Source organism: Somniosus microcephalus, unplaced genomic scaffold (genome assembly GCF_052327205.1).
Source record: "Somniosus microcephalus isolate GS21.2 unplaced genomic scaffold, FLI_Smic_1.0 unresolved_chr1, whole genome shotgun sequence".
Lineage (NCBI taxonomy): Eukaryota > Metazoa > Chordata > Chondrichthyes > Squaliformes > Somniosidae > Somniosus > Somniosus microcephalus.
The window spans coordinates 13,794,934-13,803,533 of NW_028225179.1; the positions used below are offsets into that span (position 1 = coordinate 13,794,934).

General features: G+C 45.0%; 2 non-coding genes across 2 annotated transcripts; both read left to right on the forward strand.

Moving 5' to 3' along the window:
- Positions 1-427: 427 nt before the first annotated feature.
- On the forward strand, positions 428-517 carry trnar-ucg (transfer RNA arginine (anticodon UCG)). Its single transcript is given in 2 exon segments — positions 428-464; positions 482-517. It is a non-coding gene; the product is annotated as a tRNA-Arg (tRNA).
- A 4,251-nt stretch (positions 518-4,768) lies between these two features.
- trnar-ucg (transfer RNA arginine (anticodon UCG)) lies at positions 4,769-4,858 on the forward strand. The gene is given in 2 exon segments: positions 4,769-4,805; positions 4,823-4,858. It is a non-coding gene; the product is annotated as a tRNA-Arg (tRNA).
- Positions 4,859-8,600: the final 3,742 nt, after the last annotated feature.

The following is an 8,600-nucleotide window of genomic DNA, read 5'->3' on the forward strand; positions in this document are numbered from 1 at the left end:
TCACTCTGGGTCTGTTTAAACCGGGAGTGCTCACAGTCCCGGATCATTCTGTGTCTGTTTAAAATGGCAGAGCTCAGAGGCCCGGATCATTCCGTTTTTTTAAAAGTAGAGCGATTTCAGCTTTCATGACGGAGGTGTTGAGTTTAACTAAATGCAGGGGGGCTCGTCGGGGATTTGAACCCGAAATCTCTCTACACTTTAAACCACAGAATTCTCTAAGCGAGAATCATACCCATAGACCAAGGAGCCGCTGATGTTTTGCTTCAAGTTGCATTGCGATTCCCTGCGCTGGTGCAAACCCAGCTCGCAGAAGTCCTGTTCATTCAGTTATAATGTTTATCCTCTCCTCAATCCGCTTGTTTTTGCGAACAGTTTCCTTGAATCTGCTCACAATTCTCCACATAAAAATGAGCTTACCAACATCAGCGGCCGCGTGGCCTAATGGATAAGGCGTCTGACTTCGGCTGCGAGTGTTTTAGTTATCAGAAGATTGCAGGTTCGAATCCTGCCGCGGTCGTTTAATTAACTGGGCGACAATTTTTATGTTTTGAATCTAGCTTCAATCCGACCATTTTTGACAGTCCCTCAACTGAAGCAGCGGAAGGCCTTTTGCTTACATTAAGCTGATTGTACATTTTCAACATTGTAGATCTGTGTGCACGGGCAGGATAAGCGGTGAAGTGGACTTTCTTTCAGGATATTTCTGCTTAGATGCAAAAAGCAGGAAATGGAATGGCTGAGAGCAGTGTATGGTGGAGACGAGGTGGCCGACAGGCTAAGGCGATGGACTATTTATCCATTGCCGACCTGTATGTGAGGGTTAGGATCCCACCCTCGTCGTTAATTACGTTTGAAACTGCTGTACTTTCCGAGCATTTAACTAAACCTTGCCTAAAATAAGCTTTCAAATGCAATTTCGTCAGGATCGCCCTGGTGCTCCTGGTCTGTGCCACATGCATTACTCATATCTTGTTAAAATTAAAAGACACCACTGCAATTCTTCAAATTCTTGAATGAAGGTGGAGCAGTGATCGGGTTTCGGAGATTGTCGAACTCCTCCTTTCTTCTGCTGAGATTGTCACCGAATGAAAGAGTAGCGGGACCAGAGGCAAATGATTAGGGAGCAGAAACATAAATTTCTCCTTTAGGAGGCAATGTAATTTCAAAAATATTTATCAACCCTAATGAAGAGATTTTCTGTTTTAGTGTCTTTGGTTGAGATATAAATAATGGGCGAGAAATCCTCGTTCTTTCCGGCATACTCTCAAGGGATCGGAGGACCCGGTTTAACGTCTTACTAGAAAGACGGAGGCACCAACAGTGCAGCACTACCTCAGTAGCGCACTGGAGTGTCAGCCTGGATTATGTGCTCAAGTCTGTGGAGTGGTGCTTGACTTTGCTGCCGCTGAGCCACGGCTGACACCTGCACTCAGTTCATTTGGCTGGAGTGAAATGACGGAGATAAAGGGAAAAATTATAATGGAGTAAACCTTCAATTTGTCATCCACCAGAAAAGCGGGCATCGTAATCGGCCGCCTGTTATAGAAACAGTCCGATTTATGTTGCCATCGATTTCATAAGCATTGAAAATCAGGCCTGTCTTTAATGGAGTGGGTCGTGGTCAGTTGTTAATCACTCTGGGTCTGTTTAAACCGGGAGTGCTCACAGTCCCGGATCATTCTGTGTCTGTTTAAAATGGCAGAGCTCAGAGGCCCGGGTCATTCCATTTTTTTAAAAGTAGAGCGATTTCAGCATTCATGACGGAGGTCATATAGTCATAGAGTCATAGATTTACACAGCACAGAAAGAGGCCCTTCGGCCCATCGTGTCTGCGCCGTCCATCAATCCCTGTCCAGTCTAATCCCATTTTCCAGCATTTTGTCCATAGCCTTGTATGCAATGGCATTTCAAGTGCTCATCCAAATGCTTCTTGAATGTTATGAGGGTTCCTGCCTCTACCACCCTTTCAGGCAGTGAGTTACAGATTCCAACCACCCTCTCGCTGAAAAAGTTCCTCCTCAAATCCCCTCTAAACATCCTGCCCCTTACCTTGAATCTATGCCCCCTTGTTATTGACCCCCCTACTAAGGGGAAAAGATTCTCTTTATCTACCCTATCTATGCCCCTCATCATTTTGTACACCTCAATCAGATCCCCCCTCAGCCTTCTTTGCTCCAAGGAAAACAACCCCAGCCTGTTTAGTCTTTCTTCATAGCTGAGGTGCTCCATCCCAGGTAACATCCTGGTGAATCATCTCTGCACCCTCTCCAAAGCAATCACATCCTTCCTATAGTGAGGCAACCAGAACTGCTCGCAGTAATCCAGCTGTGGCCTCACCAGCGTTTTGTACAGCTCCATCATAACCTCCCTGCTCTTATATTCTATGCCTCGGCTAATGAAGGCAAGTATCCCATATGCCTTTTTAACCACCTTATCTGCCTGTTCCGCTGCCTTCAGGGATCTATGTACATGTACACCAAGGTCCCTCTGACCCTCTGTACTTCCTAGGGTCCTACCACTCATGCTGTATTCCCTTGCCTTATTTGTCCGTCCAAAATGCATCACCTCGCACTTTTCAGGGTTAAATTCCATTTGCCACATTTCCGCCCATCTGACCAACCCGTTTATATCGTCCTGTAGCCTGAGGCTTTCCTCCTTGCAATTTAACACCCCACGAATTTTCGTGTCATCTGCGAACTTACTGATCATACCTTTTACATTCTCATCCGAATCATATTTATGTAGATCACAAACAGCAAGGGACCCAGGCACCGATCCCTGAGGTATCCCACTGGACACAGGCTTCCAGTCACAAAAGCAACCTTTGACCATCAAACCGCTAGTACCTCCTCCCTCTCGATGCTAATATTTTCAAGTATGTCACAGTCCCGTTGCCCGATTTCTATGTCTACATCGTCTTTCTCCATAGTGAACACAGATGCAAAAAATTCATTTAAAACCCCGCCTACATCATCTGACTCTACACACAGATTACCACTTTGGTCCCTAATGGGCCCTACCCTTTCCCTGGTTATCCTCTTGCCCTTAATATACTTATAAAACATCTTAGGATTTTCCTTTATTTTGCTCGCCAGTGTTATTTCATGGCCCCTCCTCGCCCTCCTAATTTCTTTTTTAAGTATGCCCCTGCACGTTTTATACGGTCTAGGGCTTCCTCCGTCTTTAGCCTTTTGTAACTGCCAGAAGTCCCCCTTTTTTTCCTAATGCATTTTTGTATATCCCTTGTCATCCAAGGTTCGTTTTGAATCTAGCTTCAATCCGACCATTTTTGACAGTCCCTCAACTGAAGCAGCGGAAGGCCTTTTGCTTACATTAAGCTGATTGTACATTTTCAACATTGTAGATCTGTGTGCACGGGCAGGATAAGCGGCAAAGTGGACTTTCTTTCAGGGTATTTCTGCTTAGATGCAAAAAGCAGGAAATGGAATGGCTGAGAGCAGTGTATGGTGGAGACGAGGTGGCCGACAGGCTAAGGCGATGGACTGTTTACCCATTGCTGATCTGTACGTGAGGATTCGGATCCCATCCTCGTCGTTACTTACGTTTGAAACTGGTATACTTTCCGAGCATTTAACTGAATCTTGCCTAAAATAAGCTTTCAAATGCAATTTCGTCAGAATCCTCCTGGTCTGTGCCCCATGCATTACTCATATCTTGTTAAAATTAAAAGAGACCACTGCAATTCTTCAAATTGTCTTGAATGAAGTTGGAGCAGTGATCGCGATTCGGAGATTGTCGAACTCCTCCTTTCTTCTGCTGAGATTGTCACCGAATGAAAGAGTAGAGGGACCAGAGGCAAATGATTAGGGCGCAGAAACATAAATTTCTCCTTTAGGAGGCAATGTAATTTCAAAAATATTTATCAACCCTAATGAAGAGATTTTCTGTTTTAGTGTCTTTGGTTGAAACATAAATAATGGGCGAGAAATCCTCGTTCTTTCCGTCATACTCTCAAGGGATTGGAGGACCCGGTTTAACGTCTTACTAGAAAGTCGGAGGCACCAACAGTGCAGCACTACCTCAGTACCGCACTGGAGTGTCAGCCTGGATTATGTGCTCAAGTCTGTGGAGTGGTGCTTGACTTTGCTGCCGCTGAGCCACGGCTGACACCTACACTCAGTTCATTTGGCTGGAGAGAAATGACGGAGATAAAGGGAAAAATTATAATGGAGTAAACCTTCAATTTGTCGTCCAACAGAAAAGCGGGCATCGTAATCGGCCGCCTGTTATAGAAACAGTCCGATTTATGTTGCCATCGATTTCATAAGCATTGAAAATCAGGCCTGTCTATAATGGAATGGGTCGTGGTCAGTTGTTAATCACTCTGGGTCTATTTAAAACGGGAGTACTCACAATCCCGGATCATTCTGTGTCTGTTTAAAATGGCAGAGCTCACAGCCCCGGATCATTCCATTTTTTTTGAAGTAGAGCGATTTCAGCTTTCATGGCCGAGGTGTTGAGTTTAACTAAATGCGGCGGGGCTCGTCTGGGATTTAGAACCCGGAACCTCTTGCATTTTAAGCCACAGAAATTTCCTAAGCAAGAATCATACCCCTAGACCAACGAGCCGCTGATGTTTTGCTGCAAGTTGCATTGCGATTCCCTGCGCTGGTGCAAACCCAGCTCGCAGAAGTTCTGTTCATTCAGTGAAAATGCTTATCTTCTCCTCAATCCGCTTCTATTTGCGAACAGCTTCCTTGAATCTGCTCACAATTCTCCCCATAAAAAGAGGCGCAGCGATATCGGCGGCCGCGTGGCCTAATGGATAAGGCATCTGACTTCGGTTGCAAGTCTCTCAGTTATCAGAAGATTGCAGGTTCGAGTCCTGCCGCGGTCGTTTAATTAACTGGGCAACAATTTTTATGTTTTGAAGCTAGCTTGAATCCGACCATTTTTGACAGTCCCTCAACTGAAGCAGCGGAAGGCCTTTTGCTTACATTAAGCAGATTGTACATTTTCAACATTGTAGATCTGTGTGCACGGGCAGGATAAGCGGGAAGTGGACTTTCCTTCAGGGTATTTCTGCTTAGATGCAAAGAGCAGGAAATGGAATGGCTGAGAGCATTGTGTGGTTGAGACGAGGTGGCCCAGAGGTTAAGGCGATGGACTCTTAATCTATTGCCGATCCATACGCGAGGGTTCAGATCCCATCCTCGTCGTTATTACGTTTGATACTGGTACACTTTCCGAGAATTTAACTGAATCTTGCCTAAAATAAGCTTTCAAATGTAATTTCGTCAGAATCGCCCTGGTGCTCCTGGTCTGTGCCCCATGCATTGATCATATCTGGTTAAAATTAAAAGAGACCACTGCAATTCTTCAACTTCTTGAATGAAGGTGGAGCAGTGATTGCGATTCGGAGATTGTCGAACTCCTCCTTTCTTCTGCTAAGATTGTCACCGAATGAAAGAGTAGCGGGACCAGAGCCAAATGATTAGGGAGCAGAAACATAAATTTCTCCTTTAGGAGGCAATGTAATTTCAAAAATATTTATCAACCTTAATGATGAGATTTTCTGTTTTAGTGTCTTTGGTTGAGATATAAATAATGGGCGAGATATCCTCGTTCTTTTCGGCATACTCTCATGGGATCGGAGGGCCCGGTTTAACGTCTTACTAGAAAGACGGAGGCACCAACAGTGCAGCACTTCCTCAGTACTGCACTGGAGTGTCAGCCTGGATTATTTGCTCAGGTCTCTGGAGTGGTGCTTGACTTTGCTGCCGCTGAGCCACGGCTGACACCTACACTCAGTTCATTTGGCTGGAGAGAAATGACGGAGATAAAGGGAAAAATTTTAATGGAGTAAACCTTCAATTTGTCGTCCAACAGAAAAGCGGATATCATAATCGGCCGCCTGTTATAGAAACAGTCCGATTTATGTTGCCATCGATTTCATAAGCATTGAAAATCAGGCCAGTCTATAATGGAATGGGTCGTGGTCAGTTGTTAATCACTCTGGGTCTATTTAAAACGGGAGTGCTCACAATCTCGGATCATTCTGTGCCTGTTTAAAATGGCAGAGCTCACAGCCCCTGTGGTGTATGTGCCTTTAAGAGCAATTATGGTGTTTGTGCCTTTAAGAGCCCCAGGTGTGCGTAATGCCGGTAATTGCCACTTGGGCTATATAAGCCTGTGTATTGTGTATATCCTTTAGAAACACCCCCCCAGACTTGCTTAGTAAATACCTATGAACCAACTCCTGTCTTCAGTGTCTTTATCTACACACGGACACTACAGTGGTGACGAAGTGGAAACGGACTTACCTGCAATTCGGCAGCACCTCAAGGACATCGATTCCTCCAGCGTCCAGAAGACTCAAGGAAGTAAGAGAAACTGTGGTTTCACCAGCTGGCCAAGCTGGTGACAGGTACTGCGCTAATCCTTCCTGGGCGTCAGGCTGGAGTTCCAGCGGCGGGCTCTCCAGCTGAGACAGGCAGCGAAATCGGAGGCAAGCAATAACGGACTGGGAGGGTGCACTCGCGAGACGGCCGGCGCGGCAAGCAGGTCAGCGTTTAGACCTCCGTCGGGAACGAGTCTCCAACAGTGAATAAACGGAAACCACAGTAAAACAGCGTTGTTATCGGTAGCAGCGGCGGGAAAGCGCGGGAAGCGCCATATCGTTGCTACAGAGAGAAAAAAAAAAGCGCGGAAAGCGCCATATCTTTTCTGAAATGCCTAAATCTGGTAATATTGAGGCTTTTGATGGCGAAATAGAAGATTGGACCACATAACTGGAAAGAGTAGAGGTTTATTGCACTGCAAATGGAATAACAGATGAAAAAAAAGCTTCAGTACTTCTGAACTTAATGGGCGCGAAGACATACAGGCTGTTACGAAATTTAATCACTCCAGCCAAACCAAAGGACAAGACTTTTAAAGAAATTGTTGATACCCTGCAGGAGCATTTAAAACCAACACCGCTGCTGATAGCGGAACGATTCAAGTTCTTCAAGAGAAATCAACACAAGAATGAAAGTAACGCTGATTACCTAACCGAATTAAGAAAGCTATCAAAGTACTGCCAATTCGGAGCAGGGCTATCAGATTATCTTCGAGGCAAATTCGTTTGCGGTCTCTTAAGTGAAGGAACACAAAAAAGACTGCTTTCTGAAAAAGATTTAACATTGGACAAAGCTTTCAGTATGGCTGTATCATACGAAGCAGCAGCAAAAGGAGCTGCAGAGATACAACAAGAGACACAGGACTTCGGCACCCATAAAATGACACAGGAGTTCGGAAGATGTTATTGCTGCGGCAGATCCACCCATAACCAGAGGGACTGCTGGTTCAAGGGCAAAGCATGCAGGCAATGTGGTAAGATTGGACACATTGCACGGGTATGCCAATCTGGACAAAAAAGATCCACTGACAGAAAACAAAAAATCAACAAAGAAAAGTACAGGAAGGTACAAATGATGATGGACAATAGCTCCGAAGACCAGAATAGCGATAGCGACTCCGGAAACAAGAGACTAAGCTGTCTCAAATTACATAATGTACTTGCCAAAGAGGATTACCAAACCATTTGGGTTACCCTCACAATAGCAGGGTCCCCAGTTAAAATGGAGCTAGATACAGGATCAGCTCTAACCGTAATAAATCGATGAGATTACGAGAGGCTATTTTTGCATATACCTCTAAAAGACACATCCATTGTCTTAAAAACATATACGGGGCAGAAAGTCTACCCCAAAGGAAAAATTAGGGTGCCTGTGGTATACAATGGCAAAGAAATACAAAAGTTGTATTTATACATTCTACAAGATGGTGGTCCACCGTTGTTGGGACGTGAATGGATAAGGAAGATACGTTTAGACTGGCACTCCATTCAGGCACTGACAGTGACCAGTAAGGAAAAAAACAATGATGACATCATACCTGAACGATTAAAAGATATCTTGGCCAACGCCAAAGAAGTGTTTCAAGAGAAACTAGGAACTTGAAAGGCATCACCGCCTCAATAAAAGTGGAAGATACAGCAATTCCAAAATTTTTTAAGGCAAGACCGGTGCCATATGCAATACGTCCGGCAGTCGAGGCAGAGCTGAAGAATTTGGAAAAGGCAGGCATATTATCCAAAATAGATTGGAGCGAATGGGCAACACCCATCGTTCCAGTCATGAAAAAAACATTGAAAAATAGCTCTGAGGAACAGAAAAAAATTCGCATCTGTGGGGACTTTAAGGTGACTGTAAACCCGGTCCTTCACACGGTACAGTATCCTCTTCCGAGGATAGAAGATATTTTCGCCTCACTATCCGGAGGGAAACGTTTCACAAAAACTGACTTGGCACAGGCATATCTACAGATGGAGGTTGAGGAGACCTCTAAAAAATATCTCACAATAAACACACACAAAGGCCTGTACCAGTACAATCGACTGGTTTTTGGAACAGCATCAGCTCCAGCTATCTGGCAAAGAGCTATGGAGCAAGTCCTGCAAGGGATTCCGGGGACTCAATGCTACCTAGACGACATCCTTATAACAGGAGAAAACGACAACGAGCACCTTGCCAATTTGGAGCAGGTGCTCACTAGGCTGAAAGAACGGGGCCTACGAGCAAATCGCCCCAAGTGCG